The sequence below is a fragment of the Dermacentor albipictus genome, unplaced genomic scaffold, assembly GCF_038994185.2.
Source record: "Dermacentor albipictus isolate Rhodes 1998 colony unplaced genomic scaffold, USDA_Dalb.pri_finalv2 scaffold_38, whole genome shotgun sequence".
In the NCBI taxonomy this organism is placed as follows: domain Eukaryota; kingdom Metazoa; phylum Arthropoda; class Arachnida; order Ixodida; family Ixodidae; genus Dermacentor; species Dermacentor albipictus.
In genome coordinates, this window is record NW_027225592.1 from 1,466,245 (window position 1) to 1,492,019 (window position 25,775).

The 25,775-nt window shown below is 48.1% G+C and overlaps 1 long non-coding RNA gene and 4 other non-coding genes across 5 annotated transcripts in view; all 5 read left to right on the forward strand.

Moving 5' to 3' along the window:
• The first annotated feature begins 3,882 nt into the window (after positions 1–3,882).
• TRNAM-CAU (transfer RNA methionine (anticodon CAU)) lies at positions 3,883–3,954 on the forward strand. The gene has a single exon. It is a non-coding gene; the product is annotated as a tRNA-Met (tRNA).
• A 185-nt stretch (positions 3,955–4,139) lies between these two features.
• TRNAM-CAU (transfer RNA methionine (anticodon CAU)) lies at positions 4,140–4,211 on the forward strand. The gene has a single exon. It is a non-coding gene; the product is annotated as a tRNA-Met (tRNA).
• Positions 4,212–4,399: 188 nt separating this feature from the next.
• TRNAM-CAU (transfer RNA methionine (anticodon CAU)) lies at positions 4,400–4,471 on the forward strand. Its single transcript has one exon. It is a non-coding gene; the product is annotated as a tRNA-Met (tRNA).
• Positions 4,472–10,061: 5,590 nt separating this feature from the next.
• Positions 10,062–10,133, forward strand: TRNAM-CAU (transfer RNA methionine (anticodon CAU)). The gene has a single exon. It is a non-coding gene; the product is annotated as a tRNA-Met (tRNA).
• A 12,009-nt stretch (positions 10,134–22,142) lies between these two features.
• Positions 22,143–25,775, forward strand: part of LOC135916941 (uncharacterized) — a 57,297-nt gene continuing 53,664 nt past the window's right edge. The window contains exons 1-2 of the long non-coding RNA XR_010569111.2: positions 22,143–22,499; positions 25,140–25,237. This is a non-coding gene — a long non-coding RNA (uncharacterized lncRNA). The remainder of the gene's footprint in view (positions 22,500–25,139; positions 25,238–25,775) is intronic.

The window sequence follows — 25,775 nt, forward strand, 5'->3', positions numbered from 1 at the left end:
AGCGGTAAACGACAACGCGACCCCTGCTAGCGCCCGCGTCGAAAGCGTCTCGGCACCAGTGAAGAGGTCCCTGCAGCAGGAGGAGAAAGTGGACGGGAAGGCCAGCGGTGACTCCGAGGCGCCGCCCGCTAAGACGCTACCCGGCAGGCGCTCCACCCTCAAGCCTAAACCTAACCTGGAGGCTGACCGTAGGCTCACCCCGAAGCCGACAAAAGACGAACTCGGACGACGGCCACCGGATGGCCACGGAGGCGTCTAGCGGTCAGCTAGACGTTAAGGTGAGCACCATGCTCCGGGCCTTCTCCCCTCCTGTTTAAATCAGTAATGGCTACCAACCCGTCGCTTAGCCTCGGCACGCTAAACGTTCGAGGTCTGGCCGCCAAAAGGAAACAGAGTCAGGTGTATAGACTGCTAGTGGACCACGACCTCGACGTTTTAGCAGTGCAAGAAACCAAAGTAGACGGCGAGGAGGAGACCGGGAGCATGGTGCAAAGGTTCACGTACAACTACTATACGGTAGTGAGCCATGCCTTAGGGACTTCGGCGGGGTGTGTCTTGTTCGTGAGGAAGCTTCCAGGCCTGGTTATAGACGGTTACTTCTCGTGCTCTTCCGGTCGACTTGTGGTTTGTGATTTCAGCTATTGCGATGTCCAATGGCGCGTGCTGTGCATTTATGCGCCTAACACGGTGCAAGAAAGGGTCAATTTCTTTTTGAACTTGAAGCACCAGTTCTCTGCGCACAAAATGATAGCCTGTGTTGGGGATTTCAATTGTGTATTGAACATCGAAGATAGGTCTACGCGACGCGTAATTTACGACAAAAGCAGCGATATCCTGGCGCAGATCATACACGAATTAGAATTAGAGGATATAGCTCAGTGTTTCGGGGCTGACCGAGAAGTGAGGTACACCCACTTCCAAGGAATAAGTCATGCACGATTAGACCGTATCTATCTATCATATCATTTAGTAGAAAAATGCCAGTGCTATGCAGTTACTGCCGTATCCTTTTCTGACCACTGCCTGGTAAAATGCAGGGTGGGCCGCAAAAAAGAACGGAAAGAATTCGTCTGGGAACTGTGGAAAATGAATGCTGAGCTTCTACGGGATGATACTTTTACCGAAACGGTAGTGAATGCTCTGAATTCTTTTGGAAAAGACAGTTCTATGAAGTTGGGCGAGGAATGGGAGCTGCTGAAACAAACTATTAAAATCAAGGCAATTGAAAGAAGTAGCGTACTACGATATGAAGAGAAGGCAAGAGAAAGGGATTTAATAACATTACTGGAAAAATTTGTGATGCTCGAATGCATGCAACCCGGCGCTTATCAAGAAGATATGCGTGCTATTAAGAAAAAGCTCGAGGTTTTCGATGAAGAGCGTTATCGAGGCGCGCTCGTGCGTGCGAGAGCAGAAAGACTGGCATGCGGGGAAATGCCTTCGAAAAGAGCACTGGGATTACAAAAAAAGCACTCCAGACGCAAGCAGATTGAGGCCATCGAATATAACGGGGTGGTAGTAACCGATATGAAGAATATAGGGCGTGCCTTCTTTGAACATTTCGAAAAGCTTTTCGCATTCAGGCCCGTCAACATGCAAAGTTTCAAGCACTTATTTTTGCAGCGAATGCCACAGCTGTCGAGTGACGTTAAAGAAACGTTGGAAGGACAGATAAGTGAACAGGAAGTGATAAAGGCCATCGAAGACCTGAATCCTGGCAAGTCACCAGGTCCAGACGGTCTTTGCGCCGCTTGGTACAAATCGTTCAAAAGCCTCCTAGCTCCTATCTTGACCGCAGTTTTCAATGAAGCATACGAAATGAAAATATTTCCACCATCCTTCGGCCAGTCCCATACAGTACTAATACCTAAAACAGAAGAGACCGAGAAGCTCAAGCAACTTTCCTCCTATAGACCCATAGCGCTTACTAACTGCGACTACAAAATACTGATGAAGGTGCTGGCACGGCGTATGCAGTCAGTCATTAAGGAAGTAGTCGGCCCACACCAGACGTGTGGCATTCGCGGAAGAACCATCTTCACTAACATTCATAAGTTGAAGTGTGTGCTGGAGTGTTGTGATGCCATGTGTGATGCAGTTGCGATCCTCCAGCTTGACTTGGAGAAAGCGTTTGATTGCGTTTCTCACGACATATTGCTCACCATCCTTGAACATGTTAATTTTGGCCACATAATCACTGAGGGGGTGACCATGGCGTACCGGAGTTGCTATACGAGACTTATAATTAATCAAATGCTGGGGGCCCCCATTAACGTGAAGCGCTCCGTTCGCCAGGGTTGTCCACTCAGCCCACTCCTGTATTGTGTTTACATAGAAACGCTATGTCAGGCCATCATTGAAAATGAATACATTAAGGGATTTTGCCTCCAAGCAGCAGAGGTGAAGTTATTGGCATATGCTGACGATGTGGCTGTATGTTGTAAAGATACCCAAAGTGTATTGAACGCTGTGAGTATCGTCAGACAGTTTGGTAATGCCACTAATAGCTTCGTGAACTGGCAGAAATGTTTGGGGTTTTGGCACGGAGGATGGGCGTCCACACCAGACCACTTTTCGAACGTCACCTGGGTCACGACGCCAGTTAAGTACCTTGGCGCACCCCTTGATGCCTACAAGGACAGTAGCGAGTACTGGAAGGAGCGGACAAAAGAAATAAAAGAAAAAGCCGACCGATGGAACGCCGGCCACCTGTCAATGTTCGCGAAAGCAACAGCGTGCAACATGTTTCTCGTAACAAAGATCTGGTACGTAATGCAGGTCCTACAGTGCTCTCGGATTAATGTGCAGAAATTGCACCGCGTGTTCGCTGTTTTCGTGTGGGCATCGAGCTGGGAGCGATGTAGCCGAGATAATCTCTTCCGGCGCGTGAAGGATGGTGGTCTGGGGTTGGCGCACCTCTTCTTGCGTCAACTAGTAAACAGGTTTTTCTTTTTTCGAGACACAAATGACCCATTTCTACGCACCGTTATCCAAATGAGGTTGTCAAGATCACTTCCCGAATTCGTTGTAGGCACCGAAATAATGCCAGGACCAGTCCGTGGTTTCTTTAGGGAAATAATTCAGAGTGTCTCCTTTTTGCGTGTTCGTTTTTCTAGTGCATATCTGTGGAGTGTAAAACGGAAAAAGTTATATCGTGATTTATGTGACAGTGTTTTGCTGGTACCCATGTACAGAGCCCCGTACAGTGGAGGCCCAGGCCTAGATGTATTGAAAAGGGTGAAGAAAATGCCAGTTGAACCAGCCACAAAATCGTTCTTCTTTAAATTACACACCGGTACTCTACCTGTTAAAATCTTTCTTGAACAACGTGGGTTCTACATGCCATGGGGAACCCACTGCCTTATATGTAAAAAAACAGAAAGCATAGATCATGTCTTCATCCACTGTTGGGAAGGGGTCTTCTTCTGGGACGTGTTACAAAGGACTCTAAAAAAGGAGCTACCTATAGATCCCCACGGAATCAGGTTTCTGCCAGTATATGACGACGAAGGTTCCCCGTACGACCTGATTATGCTTACGGGTCTCCACTGTTTATGGCGCGCAAGAATGTCGGGTTACCATTGTGACCCGGATGCCCGACCGGCACGTCTATACTTTTGTGAATGCATGCAACGGTATGTCGAAGTGCAGAAGTTGCAACAGCCTGTTCCTGAGTGGCTGTCGAGGGTTGAACCCCTGACAGCACTAAAGGAATTTTAATCCGACAACGTCGTGCCACAGTAGCGGACGGCAACGAATGTAGATATTACTGTTCTGTGTTCCGTTTGTGTATTCATTCCTGATTGCTTCTTTGGTCTTTGTTTATATCATTTAGGAATTTGTGTTGTGATATGTCGAGGACTGGCAATAAAGAAAAAAAAAAGCAGAGTGGCGCAGCGGAAGCGTGCTGGGCCCATAACCCAGAGGTCCGTGGATCGAAACCACGCTCTGCTACATGTTTTCTTCATTTTATTTTTCCCGTTTAGCAGAAAGAGCTTATCAGAACAGTAATTTGGTGTCTTATTACCATAATTGCACTCCGAGAAGTACTCTCTCGCGCTACGCGCATTCGTTTTTCGCCTTAAAAAAGAGTACTCTCGTTTATAACAAATATAAGTACGTTTACATAACTGTAAAGCAGCAGAGTGGCGCAGCGGAAGCGTGCTGGGCCCATAACCCAGAGGTCCGTGGATCGAAACCACGCTCTGCTACATGTTTTCTTCATTTTATTTTTCCCGTTTAGCAGAAAGAGCTTATCAGAACAGTAATTTGGTGTCTTATTACCATAATTGCACTCCGAGAAGTACTCTCTCGCGCTACGCGCATTCGTTTTTCGCCTTAAAAAAGAGTACTCTCGTTTATAACAAATATAAGTACGTTTACATATCTGTAAAGTAGCAGCAGAGTGGCGCAGCGGAAGCGTGCTGGGCCCATAACCCAGAGGTCCGTGGATCGAAACCACGCTCTGCTACATGTTTTCTTCATTTTATTTTTCCCGTTTAGCAGAAAGAGCTTATCAGAACAGTAATTTGGTGTCTTATTACCATAATTGCACTCCGAGAAGTACTCTCTCGCGCTACGCGCATTCGTTTTTCGCCTTAAAAAAGAGTACTCTCGTTTATAACAAATATAAGTACGTTTACATAACTGTAAAGTAGCAGCAGATTGGCGCAGCGGAAGCGTGCTGGGCCCATAACCCAGAGGTCCGTGGATCGAAACCACGCTCTGCTACATGTTTTCTTCATTTTATTTTTCCCGTTTAACAGAAAGAGCTTATCAGAGCAGTAACTTGATGTCTTATTGACATAATTGCACTCCGAGAAGTACTCTCTCGCGCTACGCGCATTCGTTTTTCGCCTTAAAAAGAGTACTCTCGTTTATAACAAATATAAGTACGTTTACATAACTGTGGAGGAGCAGCAGAGTGGCGCAGCGGATTCCACTTCCGGCCACCGTAGTGTACGGTCGTATAATGTCGAGCTCCCTTGGAGCGGCGAATGCGGCCCAGCAGGGCCGCGGTAACAGGACAGATGCACAGGATTCTACGGAATATGACGTTATTTTGCCACAACTGCCATCAGGTTCGTCTGTTTTAAATACTGTTTTTCTTCACGGCAGCGCTAAATCCAGGCCGTTTCGAGCTGAGGACTTCCGAGATACATTGGATCGTCTGGAACTCCTCCCCGAGGTAGTTGCCTTTTGGGTGTTTCAGATGAATCACGTGTGGGCGGTCACCTTCAAGACTGCGGAAGGAATGAAGAAGTTGCTCGCCGTCACTGATGTGACTGTGAAGAATCACCGCTGCCTCGTGATAGATCCGAGCACCCATACTGTCCGCCTAAGGCTCTATTGGCTGCTTTACCACATACAAGATGAAGACGTGCGCGCTGCTCTTGCACCGTACGCTAAAGTGACGGACGTTTGCAGAGAGCAATGGCGTGTACCAGGACTCGGCGATAAGGGCTCCTCGACACGGACGGTTAATCTGCAGCTCAAGGGTGGCGTGACCTTGGATGACCTGCCACACCAGCTACGAGTGTGTGGCATTACGGCCCTTGTGGTGGTACCGGGGAGACCGCCGCTTTGCCTGCGGTGTCAGCGAACAGGGCACATTCGCCGAGACTGCCGCGTCCCACGGTGTAAGCTCTGTCGTCGGTTCGGATATGACGATAGCCAGTGCGCTAAAACCTACGCAAGCGTAGCGAGCCAAAGGAGCCGGGAGGACCCCACCGAGCACATCATGGACTAGGCGGACGCGGCGGAGGCTGCGGGAATCAAGGACAGACAACCTACGTCGGCAGCTGTTGAAACGTCCGAGAAGGAACTTGCGAAAAGTGTGGGAAGCGACCACAGTGACGTGGCACCTGAACGACAGGTTACCGCTACGCCAACGTGCTCCGTCAAAGACGTCTCTGATACCACTCAAGCCTCGCCGAGTAGCGACCAAGAAGACATGGACGTCGCGAGCAGCTCGTCTGCGAAACGCCCACACACGCAAGTTTCCGAAGGTGACGAAGGGGGCAGCGGGAAGGCACAGGAGCCGCCCAGGAAAGAAAGTTCGTACCGCCGTCCTTCTTTCAAGCCAAAGCCTCACATTCCGCCGGATTCTATTCCGACGGTACCGAAGGCGCCCCCGTAATAACGAGGGCGTCGCCCAGCAATGCCTGTATGCGAGGTGAGGGACGGGCTGCAGAGTACAATGGTAAAGTTCGGTCGCTTTTGCCTAGGAAAGAATTGTGCGCGTTCTGAGAAATGGCAGGATGTATGGGTTCACTTGAACTAGTATGCTTGTTTTTCTTCTTGTTAAAAAAAGTGGAGATGGCTTCAAAATCTGTAATAGCGCTACGCATTGGCACGCTCAATGTCCGAGGCCTGGGCGCGAAAAGGCGGCAGTACCAGGTCAGCCGGTTACTGGAAGAAAATGATTTATACATAGTCGCTCTACAGGAAACAAAAATTGAAAGTGAAGAGCGCACCGACCGAATGGTTCAAAGATTTAGAGCGCGGTACAGTGCGTGCGTTTCCCATGCTGTGGGCAGTTCCGGTGGGTGTGTTTTGTTGTTGCGGAAATCTTTAGAAATTGTACCGCAATCCGTATTTGTTTGTGATGAAGGTCGAATGATTGTGTGTGACTTTTTGCTCTGGGATTCCGAATGGCGGGTAATTTGCATATACGCCCCAAATAATGAAAGAGAATGCCGTGACTTTTTTGGAAAACTTGATGTCTATTTGAAATCTGAGCGCTATATTATCTTGCTGGGAGACTTCAATTGTGTTTGTTTTTCTGACGACCGGAATAACAACTTGCTTGTACGCGATCAAAGTGCAGGTTTCTTGCTCGCAGCAACCCGAGAGCGTGAATTAGAAGATGTTGGTACGGTGTTTTGCAGTGGAAAGCAGACTGTGTTCACGCATTTCCAACGGGGCAGTCACGCGAGATTAGATCGAGCTTATATATCAGCGAGACTGGTTCCATTGTTAGAAGCTATGACGTGAGGCACGTATCCTTCAGCGACCACAGTCTTGTAATGTTCTCGCTCGGCAAGAGAAAAGAAAACTGCCCTTTTAATTGGTGCTTATGGAAATTCAACGTCAAACTTCTGGACGACGCAAGCTTTCTCGCGTTTATAAAAGAACATATATGAGAGATGCTTGATAGTGAATCCGCGGGGTTTATAGCGATGTGGGAAGAGTTAAACAGGAATTTAAAATAACAGCCATTGAAAGAGCCTCTGTGTTACGCCACAATGAAAAAAGAAAAGAAAATGAATAGCGAAATAAGCTTAACGTATTGTTGTCGATAAAATGCCCATAGCCAGAAGAGTTGTCAACAGAGATAACGAATATAAAAAATTAGCTTGAAATCATTGATGTCAAGAGATATAGGGGGTCAGGGATACGTGCGCGCTCAGAGCATTTGTGGCTCGGGGAAACGCCCACAAGGCGCGCTTTGGGCGAAGAGAAAAGATACGCATCGCAAAATGAAATAAAAGAAATTGAATACGGCAACGTGCGTAGTACCGATAGTAATACAATACAGCGTGCCTTCTTCGAACACTGCAGAGAGTTGTTAAGCTGCAAAGGAGCGGTAGAAGCTGGCTTTGATAGCGAATACTTGCCTTTAATGCCGAGGCTAGATGATGACGTCAAGACAGTCCTCGAGGAACCGATTACGTTGAATGAGATCGAAACCGCCATTGATGAACTCAAACCTGGAAAGGCGCCTGGACCTGATGGCCTAGGCGCAGCTTTCTACAATGCATTTAAGCATGAACTAGCAGTCATTTTACACCGTGTTCTAGCCGAGGCTTATAAAGTAAAATACATGCCGCCTTCTTTCCGAAAAACCCATACAGTGCTGATCCCGAAATGCGAAGACCCTGTAAAGCTGCTCTCAGTGCGGTCGTATCGCCCCATAACTTTATCCAATGTAGATTATAAGATATTCATGAAGGTGTTAGCAAGAATGTTGCAATCAGTGATGACATCAATAGTAGGCCCACACCAAACTTGTGGCATAAGAGGCCGCTCGATACTTAATAACATACATGTGGCAAGAAGTATTCTGGAGTGTTGCGATGCCTGGGAAGGAAGAGTTGCTATGATGCAACTAGACATGGAGAAGGCCTTCGACCGTGTTGTGCACAGTGTGCTCTTTTCTATTCTAGAGCACATGAATGTTGGAAACATTATATTAGAAGGCTTAAAACTGTCTTACGAAGGGTGTAGCACTAACTTATTAGTGAATAAACAACTCTCTGGTAATATTAACTTATGTAGAAGCATAAAACAAGGATGCCCAGCTTCGTAACTTCTCTTCGCAATTTACTTGGAGCCTTTTTGCTTAAAAGTTATACACAATGAGAAAATACGCGGTTTCTGTTTAATGGGCAGTGAAGTAAAAATTCTCTCCTATGCGGATGATGTAGTCGTCTTTTGTGGGGATAAAGAAAGTGTCCGTGAAACTGTTAAACAAGCTCGAACGTATTGCAAAATGTCTGGAAGCGCTGTTAACTGGGAGAAGTGTGCCGGTTTTTGGCATGGCAGCTGGGATGAGAAGCCCAATGTCTTTGAAAATTTACAGTGGACAGTCTCTCCTACAAAATATCTAGGAGCACCTTTAAACTGGTATGATGAGCCTACAGATTACTCGAGAGAAGAAGCTGAGAGAATGCGCCAGAAAACTACGAAATGGGGAGGAAAAAATTTATCCATATTTACGAGGTCAACTATTTGCAATACGTTCCTTGTTGCGCGAATTTGGTATGTGTTGCAGGTGCTCGCTATGTCACGAACTAGTGCGCAGAAATTGCATAGAATTCTTGCAACGTTTGTATGGAATTCCACATGGGAACGCACAAGTCGTCTCAACTTATTTCACTCACTAAAAGCAGGAGGGCTCGGCTTAGCTCATCTTTTTCTGAGGCAGATTGTCTCAAGGTTTATTTGCTTGCGGGACCAGCATGACCCACTTTTGCGAGCAGTGCTTCAAGTGAGACTGCAGAATGCTCTCCCCGAGTTTATTGTGTCATCGTGTGGCGATACTGGAAGCGGCTTGTGCGGCTATCTACGCGAAGTTGTGCCTTCAAGATTCTTCGAGTACGTTTCTCTTTTGATTATCTCATTATAGTATCAAAGAAACAATTGTACAAAGATCTCCGTGATGTGATGCTACCAGTACCTTTATATCGAGCTATTTTTTCTGTCGGTCCGGGTAAGGATGTTTTAAAGAGAGTTAAAAAAATGCCAGTTCGGTCGTCTGTGAAAACTTTCTTTTTTCAACTCCATAGTGGCACGCTCCCAGTCAAACCCTGGCTGCAGGAAAAGGGCTTTTTTCTTCCCTGGTCAGGTGATTGCATTTTATGCCGCAAGCCAGAAACAGTAACACATATATTCCTAGACTGTTTAGATTCAATTTTTCATTGGGACGTCCTCCAGAGAACGCTGAAAAAAGATTTGCCCCTCACACCATATGGAATTAACTTTCTTGCGGTTAACAATGACGGCGGTGTGCCCTGTGACATGTTCATGGTATTAAGCATGCATAGCATGTGGAAAACAAGAAAGGCTGTCAGACATGCAGATCCTATTGTAAGATCGGTAAGAGAAAACTTCATTGAAAACATTGCCTATATCCGAGATGTGTACCAGTCCCAGGACGAACAGCCAACATGGTATCCTAGTGACCTAGTGTCATTAAAACGTTTTTAGCAATGTCGCGTCAACAAGCTACTGGTTGGCGCTTTTAACATTTTTGTGTTGGTTTCTCTGCTTTGTGTTGTCGCATTGGAAATAAAGAAAAAAAAAGTGGCACAGCGGAAGCGTGCTGGGCCCACAACCCAGAGGTCCGTGGATCGAAACCACGCTCTGCTACATGTTTTCTTCATTTTATTTTTTCCCGTTTAACAGAAAGAGCTTATCAGAACAGTAATTTGGTGTCTTATTACCATAACTGCACTCCGAGAAGTAGTCTCTCGCGCTACGCGCATTCGTTTTTCGCCTTAAAAAGTATACTCTTGTTTATAACAAATATAAATACGGTTACATAACTGTGGAGGAGCAGCAGAGTGGCGCAGCGGAAGCGTGCTGGGCCCATAACCCAGAGGTCCGTGGATCGAAACCGCGCTCTGCTACATGTTTTCTTCATTTTATTTTTTCCCGTTTAACAGAAAGAGCTTATCAGAACAGTAATTTGGTGTCTTATTACCATAATTGCACTCCGAGAAGTACTCTCTCGCGCTACGCGCATTCGTTTTTCGCCTTAAAAAGTATACTCTTGTTTATAACAAATATAAATACGGTTACATAACTGTGGAGGAGCAGCAGAGTGGCGCAGGCTCATTTCACTTCCGGCCTTTACAGCGTACGGGCGTACTATCATGTGCTCCCTTGTAGGGGCGGTTTCAGCGGCCCGTGTGGGCCGTGGTATCAGGTGTACTGAAAAGCCTGCTGAAGACTACCAGGTTGTTCTGCCTCATCTGCCCACAGGTGCTTCTGTTTTAAACACCGTTTTTTTTTTGCATGCTGATGTGAAAGCCATGCCGTCGAGTGGAGCATGTCCGAGATAGCCTTGCACGTCTTTCGTTGCTGCCGGAAGTGGTTGCCCTCGGGGCATACCAACTGAATCACCTGTGGGCAGTGACGTTTAAGGCCGAGGAAGGCAAGAGGAAGATATTAGGAGCTGAAGCGTTCAACGTTAAAAACCACCGCTGCATGGTCATCCACCCGCACGACCGAGGTGTCCGACTGAAGCTATACTGGCTGCTTCAAGGCGTACCGGACGAAGACGTGCGAGTGGCTTTGGCGCCGTTTGGAAAAGTGACGGAAATCAGCAGAGGCAAGTGGAAGGTCAAGGGCTGCATCGACAAAGGATCAACCAACCGCTCGCTGACGCTGAAATTAAATGTGGGCCTCACTGTGGACGACCTACCACACCAACTGCGTGTTGCTGAGGATATGGCGCTCGTCTTCGTTCCTGGCAGAGCGCCACTCTGCCTCCGATGCCATGGCATCGGACACATCCGGCGAGAGTGCCGTGTTCCACGATGCGGGGTCTGTCGTCACTTCAGCCACGATGATTCCCAATGTGTGCGCTCTTATGCCAGCGTTACAGGCCCACTCCAAAGAGACGTAGTATCCGAGCACATGGTGGACGCCGCAGATGCCGAAGAAGCTAGCAGGGAGGACAACGACGTGGCGAAGACTCCTGCAAAGCCCCTTGAACCCTCCCCAGGAGCTGTCCAGGAAGCGAACCTGGGGGTTGAGCCCTTGGCTGCAACCCCGGAAACGAAGCCAGAGACTGCAACATGAGACGCAGGCGTGAGGGCAGCAAGCGCGTCATCGTCACTGCCACAAGGAGTCGGCCAGGAAGCAACGGACGTCGAGATGCTCATGGCCGGAAGAATCGCTGCAAAGCGTGCTCACGAAGACACTGGCAATACACGAATAACTACTGCGTCAGGCACCGGCAAACCTACACCGAAGGCATCGACTGCGCGGCGGTCTTTGCTTAAACCGAAGCCGAACGTGCCGCCTGGCAGTAGGGTGGCCCCTACAACGCCTCCGCCCTAGCGGAGGACCCGTTCCAGCGGCCTTCAACGATGACCGCAAGAACCCCACAGTTTCGATGTGAGTAGGACGCTTGGCCAAGCAACCCCCTTGAGATGGCGGCTAACTTCGAATCTAGCCTACGCGTTGCAACATTGAATGTGCGAGGAATGTGTTCGCGCAGGTGGCAATGCCAGATTAGTCGCATGCTTTTAGAGAATGACGTTGACCTTCTGGCTGTACAAGAAACGAAAATTGAGAGTGAGGAGCAAACAGAACAAATTGTTCAAGTTTGTCGCTCTAGATACAGTGTGTGTGCCATGCTGTTGGACGGTCAGGAGGCTGCGTCATTTTTATTCGCAATAGCACATCGGTTGTTGAAAAAGTGTCCACCTGCGAAAGTGGGAGACTTGTCGCATGTGATTTTATTTTTGCTGCACTACTGTGGCGCGCTGTGTGCGTCTACGCACCGAACAAAAATCATGAACGTGAAATTTTCTTTAGGTATGCTGAAGGGTTTTTAAAAACAGAACGACATGTTGTGTTTCTTGGGGACTTCAATTGCGTCTGTACAGCTGAAGATAAAACGACGAGCCTCAAAGTACTCGATAGAAGCGCTGAGCTGTTCAACGCGATAGTAATTGAGAGAGAGCTTGAGGACATTGGTTATGCAACGACGCGAGATGGCAAAGCATGGTATACGCACTTTCATGGTGATTCCCATGCGAGGCTTGATAGAATATACATAACGGCGAAGTTTGTACCACTGTGTTCCTCTTATGAAACACAATATCTCAGTTCTAGCGATCATAGTTTAGTCTCGATTACGATTGGCGAAAAACGAAAGAGTGTCAAGTTTAATTGTTTCCTGTGGAAGTTCAATGAAAAACTGCTGCAAGATGAAGTGTTTGTCACGAGAGCCAAGGAGTATGTTTCAAATGCCCTGCATACGGAAACCATCAGTTTCATATCAGTGTGGGAGCAGTTCAAATGCGACATTAAAATTGCTGCCATCGATAGAGCATGTGTATTGCGTTACAAGGAAAGGCAACAAGAGAAACAGTTACACAGTGAGCGGCCACGTCTGTGTAGAGCGCGCGAGCAGGCGGCCTTGCTCTGCGGGGCGACACCGTGCAGTTGCGGGATCTGACGCACTGTGCCCATGAGCATGCGCGGCCTAATAGACGTGCAGGTCGGCGCACGCTGCTTTAAACCAGAAATTATGTTGGCAAACGCACGTGTTTTGCTGGTTGTGCGCATTACCCGAGGGCGCCATCTTACTACGCGCGATGACAAGGGAATTGCGCACGTGAGTGATAGCGTGTAGGATTCTGTCAGGGCACTTGATATGAAAAACTATTGCTTCACCAATCCCAGATAATGTTATTAGCCAATGAAATGACAACATCGCATGCGTGCTGCCTATATTAGACATAGAAGTCAAACCTTTTCGCAGAATTTATTCGCAATGGCTCCCTGACTCACAGCGGATGAGCGACGCGCAATTGCTATTATGGGGCGCACAATGTCCCAAAGAGCGATAGAGTCGGGCGCGTGTTATCAGCTGAAACGCGTAATCTTTTGGCATGGTGATACCGAGAGCGCCCTGAGGAAGCGTACACATTCGGTTAAACGACTGCCGGTTTCAACGTTGCCACTCGTGCAATGCAGTTCTGCATGTATATTAGGCCACGCATGCTCCTGGGCACAGTGCGTCAGATCCCGCAACTGCCGCACGGTGTCGCCCCGCAGAACAAGGCCGTCTGCTCGCGCGCTCTACACAGACGTGGCCGCGGCTGTACATGTTAGGGGTAGAACATGAAGTGCCTGGAGCGTTTAAAAAAGAAATACGAGAGGTGAAAGCAAAACTCGAATTGATCGACGAAGTACCGCGGCGCAATGATAAGGGCGCGCACGGAAAGTTGTGGCTGGGCGAAACACCCACTAAGCGTGTGCTTAGTGAAGAAAAGAAACATGCTGCAAATAAGGAGATAAATGAAATTCGATATCGCAACAAAATTACACGACAAAGTGAAGAGATAAAACTTGCTTTTGTTGAATTTTATACCGAACTTCTAGGAGGAAAGATTTATGACCCCGAGTCCTTCAATACCCACTTTCTGGCCCTTATGCCAAGGTTAGCGGACACGGTTAGAGAATCAATGAAATCTGAAATTACTGTGGCCGAAATTGAAGCGGCAATCGATGACTTGGGTAATGGCAAGTCACCTGGGCCAGGTGGACTGGGTGCAGCCATATACAAATTTTTTTAAGGCAGAAATGGCAGTGGCTTTATACCGAGTGATCGCTGAATGTTATGAGAAAAAGCAAGCGCCTCTCTCGTTCAGGACAGCGCACGTAGTAATGATCCCCAAAACTGACGATCCTGCAAAATTACTTTCAATTGAGTCCTACCGTCCCATTAGTTTGACCAATACAGATTATAAAATATGCATGAAGGTGTTAGCTAGGAGGCTCCAAAACGTCATTAAGTCCCTTGTTGGCCCGCATCAAACCTGTGGCATTAAAGGTAGAACAATTTTTACAAACATACGCATAGCAAGAAGTATTCTGGAATGTTGTGACGCAGTGCATGATCGCGTAGCTATGATTCAGCTAGACTTACATAAAGCGTTTGACAAAGTGGTACATGAAGTTCTGTTTTTATTGCTGGAGCACGTAAATGTTGGATCTAAAGTGTTAAAATGGTGTATCACGATTGCACAGCCAAATTAGTGATCAACAAAGAATTAAGTATGTCAATTCCTGTACGGTCGAGCGTGAAACAAGGATGTGCGTTGTCCCCTCTGCTTTTTGCGATATACTTGACGCCTTTTTGTTTACGTTTGTTTGCCACACCATGTATTCGAGGCTACGCGTTCTTGAGCAGTGAAATAAGGTCTTAGCCTACGCGGACGACATAGCCGTATTTTGCATTGATGCAAGAAGCGTGCAGGAAGTTGTCAGTGTTGCTAAGGCGTTCTGCACAGCAACTGGTAGCGCGATCAGTTGGCCGAAATGCCTTGGATTTTGGCATGGCAACTGGCAGAGCACACCCGTGGTGTACTGTAATATGAATTGGACCGTCTCCCCCGGAAAGTACCTCGGTGCCCCGCTAAATAACTACCGCAATGCTGAGGAATATTGGTCTGAGGAAAATCGACGCGTCAAAAGCGCTACCGATAAATGGGGTGGCCATAACTCTTCAATCTTTGCAAAAGCTTCCGTTTGTAATATTTTTTTTAATTGCAAAAGTGTTCTACGTGTTGCAAGTGATGACCATGGCAAGAACTTCGGTTCAGAAAATACACAGAGTGTTTGCGACCTTTATTTGGGGATCGCAATGGGAACGCACAAGCCGGTGCAATTTGTTTCATAAGATAAAAAATGGTGGGCTATAGGGCTCTCACACCTATTTTTCAAGCAGCTGGTGAGCAGATTCTTCTTTGTGCGGGACCAAACTGATGTGTTTTTGAGAACTGTGATCCAAGCACGATTGCAGGATTCTTTATCCGATCTGACTTTATCGTATCATCTGTTTCCTTAGGAGCTGGACCGCTCAGTCCTTATTTGCGTGAAGTGGCTACTTCTGTACGCCTGCTCAAGGCAAGGTTCTCATATGAATACTTGTGTGATGTCACGAAAAAGCGTTTGTATTCTGATATTCTCGATGTATTTTTACCATTACCGGTTTACCGAGCTGCCTACAGGCTAGGTCCTGAGCGCGATGTGCTAAAGCGTGTTAAAAAAATGCCAGTGAGACCCTCTTATAAAACGTTCCTTTTTCAAATACATACCGACACTCTGCCTGTAAAGCCATGGTTACAAAGTAAAGGTCTTTTTGTACCTTGGCCGGTAAACTGCTTAATCTGTATTAAGCCGGAAACGATAGAGCATATTTTTCATGACTGCCATGACGCCGTATTTCTGTGGGACGTCCTACAAGGAACACTAAAAATGAGTTACTGATAAGGCCTTTTGGGATCCGGTTTCTTCCACCTGCAGAAACAGGGGAAGTGCCGAGTGATACGCTAATGCTGCTTTGCATGCATAGCGTATGGAAGACGAGAATGGATATCAGGCATGGTCATACACAGGCTCACTCAGCAAGACACTATTTTGTTGAGAGTATTATATACACACGCGACTTGTTCAGAGCACTATGTGAACCCCCGGAATGGCTACCGGTGCTAGACCAATCGGCTTCTGTGAAGCCCTTTTGAACGCCTTACACTGGCCGAGCTGTGGCTGGTGAGGCGTTGGGCTGGTGTTCTTAGCATATGTACAGCTTCGTCCACTCTTAGGGTGAAATGAACACGGCTCACGGTGGCTGCGCTCCGCTGGGCGCCAGTGCGTCCGGCGTGGCGGCGCATCGAAGCGAAGCGGCGCAGGCGCACACGGACCTCGTGGAGGCGCTTCGCGTCGTCTGCTACAGCGCTGGAGCGCGCCGCTATGGCTTTGCTGCGAAGTACACTTCGCTAGACCCAGGTGACTGAGTGCCCGAGGCGGCGTTGCGGGAAGCCCCACTTCACCAACTGGAGCATTTTCCAGCTGGTTCCGTCTACAGCGTGTGAACAGCCTGCTTAATCAATATACATAAGCAGAAACAAGCTTCTCACCACATAAATCACTTAGCATGTTTTTTATAAGTGAGGAGGGTAAAAATAGTCATTTTTCTTTTCGCGCTCTTTATTAGGCTGCATGGGGCCATGTTATTTGACTCTCACAGCAGTTGGTGTAGTGCGTACCAAGAAGCCTATTAGGCGCGCTCTTGTTTGGAGTCATCATGTAATGAGCCTAGCGTGCCGTTTAGCGCATGTATTGATGCTAGAACAAATGTGCTTAATTGACTTAAGAAAATAAATTTCGCAGAAAGTTAAAGAGCGATTGTTCAATCACGCATCATAATGTTTGCCATGGATTTTACCATTAAGGAGGGCAATACTATTACTTCGACAGCAACTAAGAAGTGATATCCGCTGATTCGCACTCTCTTATTGACGCGTTAATGTCGCTGGTAGGAGAGCATGGAGTGCTTTACGCGATGTAGGAAAGTGCTCTCCCCGGCATAGCAACTGATTTTGCGGCAATTATACTCCCAATTTTAATCTTAAAAAAAACTAAGTTCATTTTTCTCGTCACAGTTTGGGTAAAATCACCGAAGCGGTGCCGGTCCACTGACGGCTACCTTACGCGAGAAGTCGCATTCTCATTTAGAGGAATCGTCGGTCAATTATTTGATTACGTTGATTAGGTGAAGTAAAACATATGGCGCCGACGTTCTTTTTTTGGTTGTTTGTTTTGGTTCTCCGTGGAGTCAATGCACGCCGCATGCGAACGCTGTTTCCGTCCGTTTCGAATAGCTAATTGGAGTAGAGAATCTATAATCTACATGTCTGTTTTCTAGCTTAGTCGTTATTCTCTTCTATTTCATTTCAGTACTTCCTCGGAATGGACCATATGCATATTCTCACTAGCATATAATAATTTGTTAATTGTGTGGTATACGTCCCGAAGTGACACATGGCCTCCGAGTTACACCATAGAGATGGGCATCGGATAAATTTGGAGATTAGGAGGAATCGATTTTTTTTTAAGGGGTAGGCGGGGGGTGGGCTGGGCTGAGTGGGTAAAACCCAAATATGAATACGGCACAGGAACCCTTGCCGCGGACAAGCGAGGCTGTTTGCGTCGTGGGGAGGTGGCCGGTCCGTGTGTTCGACGAACGCGGCCAGGCTATTTAAACCGGCGGTCATGATGCCGGCCCGGTGTCGTCTGCCGACAGCATGCCGGTGGTCGGCAAACGGGCTCGACATTTGTAAAAGCTAAGCCTGCCCAAGCCAAATTGCTGTGGTTGGGCCAGTCTACTTTTTAACTGGTCATGAGCGTCAGCTGAATCTACCGCCGAGCCCCCCCCCCTTTTATTATTATTATTTTTTTGAATAGGTCATGCTACCCCATCTTAGCTTAATATGGTGATGCGGTGCAGCCAACGGCTGCTCGAGTGCCTGGCCGCTCACGAGTTAAAGATTCTGGGATGACTCGTCAAATCGAAAGACATCAGAGGTGTTTCCATTAAACGCATTTCTGTCGACTTGCATGATGAATCGCCGTTTGTTCGGTTGCTGGTTGCCATGGCACTTCGGCGATAAAAGCGCTATAACAGTGCAGTATAATTTCATTTCCCTGGTGCACATTGGAAACTAGCCATGTCACGGGTACTGGAAAAAGAAAGACGACGCATCGTAGATCTATGCCTACAAAACTATTCTCAACGCGTTATATTGGAGATGACAAAAAAGCCACTGAAAACTGTAAATAGAATCGTCCAGGCTTACAAGAAGGATGGAACAATTGCGGATGCTCCCCGTAAAGCCCGGCAAAGAGTGACCATTGTTGCGGCGGCTGCTGCAAATCCGACCTCCACCGTTCGAGAAATTAAGAACAGCCTCAGGCTGGGTGACGTCCCTGACACGACTGCTCTACGCCCCAGCCTAATAAGGAGCGCGAAAAAAAAATGACTGTATTTTTACCCTCCTCACTTATAAAAAACATGCTAAGTGATTTATGTGGTGAGAAGCTTGTTTCTGTTTATGTATATTGATTAAGCAGGATGTTCACAAGCTGTAGGCGGAACCAGCTGGAAAATGTTCCAGTTAATGAAGTGCGGTTCCTTCAATACCGCCTCGGGCACTCAGTCACCCGAGTCTAGCGAAGTGTACTTTACAGCAAAGCAAGAGGCGGCGCGCTCCAGCGCTGTAGCAGACGACGTGAAGCACCTCCCCTGGGTCCGTGTGCGCCTGCGCCGCTTCACTTCGATGCGCCGCCGCGCCGGACGCACTGGCGCCTCGCGGAGCGCGGCGGGCCGCGCTCCCTAGAGACCGGCCGTGGCGTGACGCGCCTAGTTCCCATCGCCACCGCCGCAGCGCCACTGCTCCGGGACAGTTGCGGCGGCGGGGGAGCTGTGCTCCGCCCGCCGCGGCCGCGCGGTCAGCGCTTGATTTGTTCCGATAAAGAGCTCTGTAGCGGTGTTTCACAATATATGAATGGTAATATCAACTGGCCATTTGCTACTGATAGCAGTACGTCAGCATCGCTGCAGTTGTCAGCGACAGTTTGTGTCGGAAGTCACCTATGTTAGGTGCGCTTCTTCGAGCGTTCGACACACACGAAGCCGGTTATCCGCTATATTAACTTGTTGCATATAATTAGTTGGTTAGCATAAAAATGCTCGTTTTAAGAAGTCCGAACCCTTATAAGTCTGGTCCACAATTAGAGCCGATGATTAACGCTGTTTTACGTTTCTGGACATGCAGAAATGTACTGCATTATAGTTCAGCCGGTTCGCGGGTATATGCGGGAAATATTTCGCCAATGGGCACTACTAGCCTACATCAATGGTCGGAAAGAAAACAATAAAGCCAGAAGTCAGTAGGTTGAGTCCAGTTTTTCTTTTCATTTCAAAGTTCATGTACACAGTATCTGAAAGCGTTACAGGCGCAGAACTTTCCTCGAGAGAGGTTTATGTGTAAGCAAAATTTTTTCCACTGTCGAATTCAGGCTGCTAGCCCAGTTCGTCAACAATGGTATTATGAGCTTGCTCAAAAATACTCTGCAGAGGTCCTCAGCGTGGTTGCGATCCTCTTTTTCACAAGTCAGCGCCGGACGTTGTGTGAAATGAGGAAGTAGTGCTGACATCAAGGTGTTGCATAGCCTGCTGGTTCGTCTCGCGTCTGAGCACATGATGACCTTGGTGACGAAGGTGCATACTAGCTTACACAGGCCAACTGCTTCTATTCTTGGGTACCTTAGCCATCCATCTTCAACGTTGCGGATCAATCTATAAATTGCTTCAGCTGGCCTCGCTGCTTGAAAAAGGAATTTGCAGGAATTACAAGCCACCTGAAGACGAGCATAACAATTTAGCTTGAAAAATGGTACTAAAAGAACATAATGTAATATATTCGTAATGAAATCGACCACAGACATATTTCAATATATATATATATATATATATATATATATATATATATATATATATATATATATATATATATATATATATATATATATATTTGTGTGTGCGTGTGTGAATTAGTCGCTTAAACAAAGGACAAAAGAATGCACGCCTAATCAAATTTTTTAAACTTGTCAAACAACTGTACGTTTTCCTCACACGCACGTGCAACGTAGCCGGCCAGGTGTGCAATTGGTGCTAACTCTATATCAGCTACTAGCTCACTCCAGATGGGGATGAATTCAAGCTCACTCGAGAGCTCACTGGCTGCAGATGAGATGGCAGCTGGCAAGACAAGTTTCACCAGCCTGAATGGGAAGTTTAACGGCTGTTTTCGCCAAACATGGCGAAACCATGTTCTTCAACCATGCTGCCCGCCGTGGAGGATGGCACGGAAATTGATAATGTTGGTTCTTTCCTTGCGTTGGTGCTGCACAGCGGCACACAGCAGTTGCGCGGCATGGCACCGTCTGTGCTAGCGTCTGTTCACACAGTACACGATCACGCACGTGCGCAGATCCAGTAGGGCAGTCGCATATCATAAAGAAACCTGCTGCGACGTGTGAGACCCACTGACTCTGCGGCGCTCGGGCGCTCTTCCGCCTGCAAAGCGTCCCGGAGCAGTGGCGCCCCGACGGCGGATCACGCCCTCGGGGCGCCACTGCTCACGACGGCGGATCACTCTCGCATCACGCCCTCGCCCAGTAAGGGTCCCGCGGCGCCGTTGACGTTGCTCTTTCCTTTTGGGCTCTGGGATCTTCCTCCCCCATGTGCTCTGGGAGATTCGGTATTACTTGTCTTGGTTCTGGATCTCGATCTGGTTCTGTTCGACGTCGAGCGGCCCCTTTCCCTTGCCTGGAGCTTAGGGAAATCTTCTAGTTCAGATCCGTCCCTTGTCCGATGTTCCGACCGCTGTCTCCAGTCTTCCCGTCCTGGCCTGTACAGTCTTTCAGCTTCCCTTTCGTGGTACATCACTGCTTCCTCTCGTCTGACTCACTCCCAGCGGCGCCTCTTTACCAAATACGGTAACTTGTATCTGGCATTACATCGGCGATCCGCCGTAGGGTGGTCTTTGCCGCAGAGCTGGCACTTCGCTTCGCACTCGTGGTCCTGTGGAGGGTTGTCCACAGTGGCGTAGCTAGGTCGTCCGGCACCCGGGGCCCTTAGCTCTTCTGTCACCCCCCCCCCCCCCGAGTGTAGTCGAGGAAGGCGAGGATATCGACAATTTTCGGGTGTCTTCAGACGTATATGACACCCCCCCCCCCTACTGGCCCCGTGCACCCGGGGCCCACGGCCCCCCCTGTTGCTACGCCACTGGTTGTCCATCCCGCAGACTCTGCATATACTGCTGTTCGGGTTCGGGCAGACATCGGCTCTGTGTCCGAGGCGTCCGCACTGGTAGCATATGTCTATTTGCTTCCGGTATAGTGAGCACTTGACCAGTGCCTTTCCGTATCTCACATAGTTTGGGACGTGATGCCCGTTGAAAAGGATGATGAAGTTCGTGGTGTTTCCCATCCTTTTGGCCACGAGGACCATCGGATTCCTTGGTGTTACAAGCATCTTCACTATTTCTCTAGGAGACACCTCGTGCGTTACTCCTCTTATCACTCCCTTAGATGTAGCCTCCGGAGCCGACTCGTACGCGTTGGCTTCGAACTCCTTGTCTCCCATCCTGAGTCGAGTGATAGTCCTGTATTTTTCGGCGCGCTCCTCCGATGGCATGCTGATCACTAGAACGTTCTGTTTGTAGTTGGCACACACCGTGTCATCTTCCGATTCCTTCCTGGGGATTCCCGCGGCGTTGGCGACGCAGCATTCTAGGCGATTGATCCCATAGTCGGTGACCTTGAAGCTGTCACGTGGGCGCACTATTATCTTGTACTCCGCCTTTGGCAAACTGGGCATCCTGCTTGCCGCCATGATTTGTCTTGCTTTTTGTCCCTTGTTCCACCTATTGAATGCGTTCTCGTTGGAGAAGCGCGCTGCCTGATCCTTGGTTCCGTGAGATATTGTGCGCTCATTGGCATATCTTCCTCTCTTCACAACACGCCAACCTGCTTCGTCCTCATACTCTTCTCTCGTTATATCATACCCTTCGACGCTCACCGCTGCCATCTCGCAGCTCTAACCCGAAAAGAGGCGGGGCTCCAGCCAACAGCTTCGTTGGGTCAGGCTTAGCGGCCGTGTCGGTGTGGCGCTATATAAAGTGGTCGATGTGCCGAAAATAAACGGTCCACCTACTTGAGAATGATATCAGGGTAGTCCGTGGAACTTGCATTTCCTTCTCGATAATAAGGCGTCGGTGAATTCCTCGAATGTACGCCGAGAATCAATCAAAATCTGCGGAGCCGACGCGACACACATCCGCACTTTGCGTCTTCTTTTTATTATTATTAGTATTATTATTATTTATACATTTTATACATCATCATACATTTATACATTTTATACATTTATACACACATCGCGGAGGCCACTACTACTTCCCAATTACACAGGTAGCGCCAACCACCGCCCCGTTTCAAAGCCATTGCTCATAGTATCCATCCACTAATCTTGTTCCCTTGTTTACATGTGCTGTCGGCCGTACGAGTTGCTACGATGTGTTTGTTTGATCGTGTTTTAGCCTTTGCTGTTATAAACTGCGACTTAGTTCGCGTGCACAAAAGTGCCAGAAGATTGCTTGTGTCTCGCTGCAAACTCGCGGTATGCGTGGCGCGCCAGGCAAATGTGCACCAACGATTTTCATGCCATGGGGTGCGCTCCCTTTGTCCCTGGTTGTTGTGAAGAGTTCGGTGGAGGTCGCAAAGAAATGATGCGTATTATTAGCGTTCCGCATGTCGTCCACTACGCAACGGCGTGTATGCGGGAATTACTTTCCAGCTCCGGCAACTTGGAGGGCGCTTTTCGACCGCATCGTACCATTTAAAAGGTGAGTACTCGTGCTTACTAACTACACGCATGCTGTGCGTGCTTCTCGTGTGTGCATAGAGAACTCCCACGACGACATTGAATGTGCTGATGCATGGTGAGCGCTGGTTGACATAATTTGGTTGCGCAAGTTTATTGGCCTAATGCTAAATTGAAAATCTCGATGAGCGTTTCCTTCCGGTGAGAGGGATTAGGTTCGGCAACAGTCATCTTTTGCGCGAGCTGCCGCTTTTTCGTGAAGTGGAGACACTCCGAATATTGGGGATGTGGATACAGCAGAATGCCGGAACATCTCACACCCTACAAAAACTAAAGGCGGTCACAGGAAACGTGGCCAGAATGATAAGGAGAGTGGCAAAAAGCAGAGACAGCCTAACTGAGGGAGAGACCATCAGCCTGGTTCACGCATTCGTAATTAGCCGACTCACATACGCCCTTCAATATCAGGCCTTGACAAACCAAGAGAATAAACAGGCAAACGCAATAATAAGAAAAGCCTTCAAAGCCGCCCTTGGTCTTCCGGAATGCGCTAGCACTGAGAGATTCGAGGGACTGGGCCTGCACAATACTTTTGACGAGTACGCAGTCGCGACGTTATATGCCCAGAAAGAACGACTTTGTTCTCCAACTCAGGGCAGGGAAGTATTGGCGAGGTTAGGCTTTCCCCTGAGACCCCAGTATTGCGGAGAGGAAACGGCACAGATAGACCGCAATGTTCGATCGCACATCGCGGTGGCCCCAATTCCCAAAAACATGCACCCCAAGTACCATCCCGGACGACGCAGAGCAAGGGTAAAGACCCTTCACAAACGTTTCGGCATGGGACCGGGGGTGTATTATACGGATGCCAGTCGAGCCAGCTCAGACACTTTCAGCATAGTTTCTACATGCAACAACAACATAACAACGGCATCCTTCAAAACCGCGTCGGCATGCGTGGCAGAGGCTGCAGCCATCGCCTTGGCCATTCAGGACGCCGAGCGCCAAACCAATTCGGCTGTCATATTATCCGATTCACAAGCGGCTTGCCGCCTGTTTTTGCAAGGAACGGCACCCAAATCAGTAATCAAAATTTTAGGCACTCAACTGGAGGGGCACCACACTATCGTCTGGTGTCCGGCACACGAGCGACTGGCAGGAAACGCTAGGGCAGACCGTATTGCTCGAGGTTTGAACGTCTGAGCAACGGCATGGCCTAGCGATGACCTTCCACCGAATTCTCGTGACATCCTCCTACAGCAAAGGCAGGAGCGGAGACGTTTTGGACATCCTCACTCCGATTTAAACAGCCAACAGGAGAGGGACTGGCGTCGTATTCAGACGAATACATACCCCAACCTGCGCCACCTACACAGAATACACCCCACGAGGTTCACTGACGAGTGCCCGTGGTGCACAGACACACCCACACTAAAACACATCACATGGGAGTGTCCCAGGAGGCCTCCGCACATAGACAGTCCCATATTACACGAACATCCACTAATGAGGAATAGGCAGTGGGAGGCATGGCTTGCGGACGAGGGTCGGGAGAGCCAGTTGGCTCTTCTGGACCAAACCCAGCGAGCCGCTCGTGCCAGTGGGGCCCTGGAATAGGGGCTCCAACCATCGTGCCTTGTTTTATTTATATTAATAAAGTTTTACTCTCTCTCACTCTCTCTCTGCCGCTTTTCTGCTGAAGTTGGATAACAATGACTCATTGCCTTTTTCACGTATTCTTACTGCAATAACGTTTCCTCTCTTACGTATGCTTCGAGGTTGTCAGTAATCTCTGTTTGCGCGGTTGTCGGTTTACGAGCAGTTATAGGGAAAACGTGTAAACACCATGCAAGCGATCTTGCGCGTGCCAGCGACGCGATGTAGATGGCTGTCGCGAATGCTCGTTCCCTACAAGTCGTACCCTATGCGAGCGACGACAGTGAGAGCCGTCTCGCCGGTGTTGCCGGTATGAGGGCAGCAAATACGCGCCAAAAGTGGTCAAACGTGTGCTTTATTAATTTAAGTTGCTGTGTTTTACTCAAAGGAGCAGCGTAAAACATTTCTTTAGTCTTGCAGTAGGTTCTTAACCTTGCACGTATCAAAATAGTCGTTTGCTCGTTCCGTGCAACAAGCGGTAGTACTCGACTGATGTACTACATCCAGTTCCGGCTTCGCGCTATTGTCTAGTCGCTCGTAGCACTTCTGGGCGACGAGCGATCTGTTCGCCCGACGGCCCGTTTTCTCGCTCAAATCCATGGCGCACAAAATCTTCCTCATAGGGTTTGGGCTAAAAAATGTAAGTAATCACGGCTTGCTACTACTACAGCTTACGTTTTTAGACAAGGTGTTTTGACATGACTTTGACATAACTAGACATGCCAAGGGAAAGTTGCTTTAACTAAGTGATGGAAAAAAATGAATTGTTACGTAAACAAACATTTGTTTGTAATGTACTGTAGCTGCATGTCTTACAAATTTCGCTGTCATGAAGGGGTCCCTATTATCGCAATATTCAGCAGTGTCTTCGACCTTGTGCTCTGTTCCCACCCTGCAGTGGTGCAAACATTGTTTTTGTGACTTTTTAGGTGCTCCTTGCATGTGTTCACAATGCGACTTCTTTAAGCTGCCGCTGCTATAAGTTAACACAGAACTTATCTTGCAGTGGCGAGGCCGTGACCAAGCCGTGACCAACAATAGTGTCCACGTCGGGGAGGAGCTATGGCTGCAGCAGCACGGTGTGTAATCGGATGGTCTGGTCAGGTATGATTGAAGTGTATGTGTTTGCAAAACTGGGATCTCGGTATCATTCGTCGATAAGTTCATGGACATATTACTCAGCACTGCTTACTAAATAGGCTAAATATCTGTTCAACTTTATTCAACTTGCTGCTTATTTGTGTTTGTAGACATTATGTACACATTACCTTGTTCACTTTAAAGCTAGACCTAACATGTCTTGAGGTTTATTTTTTCTTGCATCAATCACTTGGCTGCACGTTGCATTTTATTTTGCTTAGTACACATTATATCTACCTCTTGTTATTTTGTTTTATCGATTTGAAACTTTCCTGTGTTATACCTTTTATATCCACTTTTTTTTTCGTTTATCCTACACGCTTGTGCAGTTTCTGCACTTGTAAGGATATAAAGTGTAATGGGCCAAATATGTCCCAGGTATAAGCATGCAGCACGCAAGCATGCAAACCTGGTGAATGCTTTGTAATGGCTTCTTGTGGATGCTTATCAGCTTCTATGTGCATTTGGTTGTCCCCTATGCGGCACATTCGTTTATGCATCT